Genomic DNA, 3,813 nt, shown 5'->3' on the forward strand with positions numbered 1-3,813 from the left:
GACAAGGAGAGAGGCCAGGAAACCAGGGCAGAGCCAACAGTCATATCTGAAGTCCCTCTGAGGGGTTCAGGACTCAGCTCGGGGCTGGCACTGAGAAGGTGAGATTGATGGGTTTAGGGGGGAAGTACGCTTTACAGGGTTAGGTTAAAGTGCCTTAATGATTAGTGCCTTTGAAATGATGGGGAAGAAAGGGAAGAGAAGAAAGGAGTGGCTATAGGGGAAGCCATGGGTTTGTGAGTGATGCGAAGCATCCTAGAATGGCCTGAGGGAGAGGGAGTGGTAAAGAATGGGGGAGGTTGGATCCTAATAGAGTCCATAGGAAAGAAAAAAAAGCGTTTGTGAGACGATGTGTGAGAAATTCGACTTCGAAGCCCAGCACTAAAGAACTGCCGTCAGCGGTAAGGATGCAATGTGGCAGCAGTGGCGTGTAACAGGGTGGAAAGTGTTGGCGCCCATCAGCAGGGGTAGGAACTGTGATAGGAGCACTGATCATAATGATGTTTTTTATAGCTCAGAGTTGTTCTTCAAAATGCTCTTCCTCTTTTGGTCTGGACCATTCCTACCTTCCTACTTATCTCCTATAGCTGGATGCAGTATTATTTATCTCCCTGAGTTCTTCCCTAATTTCCCCATCAAGTCCACCCTTCCCCTTGACTGAGAGAAGGCTGTCAGTGTTGTAAGCTCTCAAGGCTTGCCTTGACCACTCTTTCCCCAAATTTCATGGAGTCAGACACAAACTCCTTGAAGATAACAGAATTAACCCTGTTCAGAGTCCCTCCTGCCTATTACATTATGGATATGTGGGAAATGCTCCACCTAGGCTAAGCAAATGAGACAGCACAGGCACATATGAATTTCCAGATCCCTACCATAAAGTTTTAATGCTCATTTCTAAGGTCCCAGAAGTTGACTTTGAACATTTCCGTTCAATGTTGAGAAACTAGAGGCATAGGTCAGTGCCTTTGCCCTCCTGAGGTCTGGTCCATAGTGCCACTTTTATTGCTTTAAAAAAATTAATAAACTGATCTACTAGATGATTTGTGCTCTCTGTAGTTCTGACATTTAAAATGAGGTGTTTAAATTTTTTTCTTTTTGTGAGTGAGCAAAGGTGTACCTAAGGAAGGGGGATGAGCTGGCTCTCACTACCGGTACCTTCCAGTAGGCAACCACTGACCACCTATAACAGCCAATTTTTTTTCTGGTTGATGAATGTCTGCCTTCTGTGGCTTTCTATTGCTGCATGACAAATCACTACACACCAAGCCTACAACCAAAACCATTCATTATCTCTCAGTTCATTAGTCTGGGCATGTTTGTCTGGATTCTTTGTCTCAGTCTCGAAAGGAAAGGTCAAAATCAAGGCAGTCACTGGCTGGCCTTTCATCTGGAGTCTCTGAGAAGAATCCACTTCCAAGTTCATTCAGATGTCAGCAGGATATGGGTCCGTGTGTTTGTGGGTCTGAAGTGCATTTTCGTGTTCAGGCTCCTGAGACTTGGAGAATGCTTTGCAGGGGACACTTGCTCCCCATCTTAGACATCATGCTCCAAAGCCAACAGATGTCTTAGCCACTGTTCTAGTACTATGAAGAGACACTAAGACAACCACAACTCTTACGAAAAAAAATCATTTAATTGGGGCTTGCTTACAGTTTCAGAGAGTTAGTCCATTATCATCACGCTGAGAAGCAAGGCAGGATGCAGGAAGTAGCTGAGAGCTCTACATCCAGATCTACAGGCAGCAGGAAGAGAGATACTGGGCTTGGCTTAGGCTATCAAAACCTCAAGGCCCATCCTCATGACATATTTCCTCCAACAAAGCCACACCTACTCCAACCAGGCTGCACCTCCTAATCCTTCTCAAGTAGTGTCACTCCCTGACCACTAAGCATTTAAATATATGGCCCTATGAGGATCAGACTTACTCAAACCACCATAAATGAGTTTGCCTCAAACTCCAGCCAAAGAAACTACTCTGTTGTGAAACACTCATGAGATTTCATCAGACCCAGCTAGATAATTCTTCATGTTAAAATTGTGAAGTATTATAGAACATGATTGTGGCAGCGAGATTACAGAAGAGTCACAGATTCTGGGATTGGGATGGGGCAGTTTAAGAACATGGATATACCTACTATACATTTAATAGGTCTTGGTGTTTTTTTTTCTGTCTTAGTTAAGATTTCTATTTCTGTAAAAAGACACTATGGCCATGACAACTCTTATAAAGAAAAACATTTAATTGGGACTAACTTACAGTTTCAGAGGTTTAGTCCATTACTGTCATGGTGGAAAGCATACTGGCATTCAGGAAGACATGGTGCTGGAGAGGTAGCTGAGATGTCACATCTGGATCCACAGTCAACAGGTGTATGCCACACTGAGCATAGCTTGAGCACAGGAGACCTCAAAGCTTGGTCTCACAATGGCAGACGTCCTTCAACAAAGCCATACCTCCTAATAGTGCCACTTCTTACATATGGGCCAAACACATGAGTCTATGAGGGCTATTGCTCAAACCACCATACCTGACTTTTCTTCAGATGATGGTCACAGGAATACCCCTCTTTTCAGAAGAAACAGATTATATTTTACTTTCTAGAAGCCACAGAAGAAAGAAGTCCAAAACCTAAAAACTCAAGAAGGTAGAGGCTAATACAGAGCTGGAAATAGATAAACGGGGTCAGGGAGAAGAAGCTAATAAAAGAGGGGAAAGAGAAGAAATGAAGGCAGGAAAGGGGTAAAGAAGGAAGGAATACATGCAGATACACGCTGGTTTAATCTCAGGATGAGAGAGGAGAAAACACTTCAGAGTCTGCAGAGACAGAAAGCAATCAAGGTTAAGTACAGAAAGTTGAAAGTTACATCATTGCAGTCTAGAAATCCATGACTCCATGGACTCCATGGATCTCCTTGGGTAATTCCGATGCTGAAGACAATGGGCTGAGTTTCTCTCTGCTATCTATAGAACTACCTTAGATCTGACCCAAGCTAACACTCAACTGAGAGGAGGCAGTAACCTGCGCTTTGTAGTACACAGGCTCATAAAGTCTACCATGCAGGGAAGCTTTCAAATGACTTGCTTGAACACACATTCAGCCAAAATAGGTAACAAATCCAAGGAAGAGAAAGACGTGAGCATGCTTCAAAACTTTTCTCCCTAAAACAATTAAAATCACATCATGTGAGCCTCAGCATCACCGAGAAATCCCATTGAGATGGTCAGTTAGAGTTATTTGGTTATTAGTGTCAGTTTGAATGTGAATACAGAAGGAAGCTGCAGTGAGAGAGAGAAAGAAAGAAAACTTTATGGCATTTCCTTTTCTAGTTTTGGTACTAAGCACTGAGCCTGAGACTTCACACAAACAAGTAAATTGGTCCACTGCTGAGCTACAGTCTAAATATTCCTACACTTACCACAGGATCTTGCTGTGTTACCCAAGCTAGCTGGCTTTGAAGACTCTGTGTAGAATTAAGATATTGCCCTGTCTTAAATATTGATGTTTCAGGCTGGGCAGTGGTGGTGCAAGGCTTTAATCCCAGCACTCGGGAGGGAGAGGCAGGTGGATTTCTGTGAGTTTGAGGCCAGGCTGGTCTACAGGTTCCAGGACAGCTAGCGATGTTACCCTGAAACCCTGTCTCGAAAAGCCAAAAATAAAATAAAAAATATTGCTGTCTCAGAAATAAAATGTATTCTTTATCTACTTATCTGTCTGTCTGTCTGTCTGTCTGTCTGTCTGTCTATCATCTATCTATCTATCTATCTATCTATCTATCTATCTATCTATCTATCTATCTATCTATCTATCTATCTAT

The sequence above is a fragment of the Microtus ochrogaster genome, unplaced genomic scaffold (assembly GCF_000317375.1).
Source record: "Microtus ochrogaster isolate Prairie Vole_2 unplaced genomic scaffold, MicOch1.0 UNK10, whole genome shotgun sequence".
Taxonomy (NCBI): Eukaryota; Metazoa; Chordata; class Mammalia; order Rodentia; family Cricetidae; genus Microtus; species Microtus ochrogaster.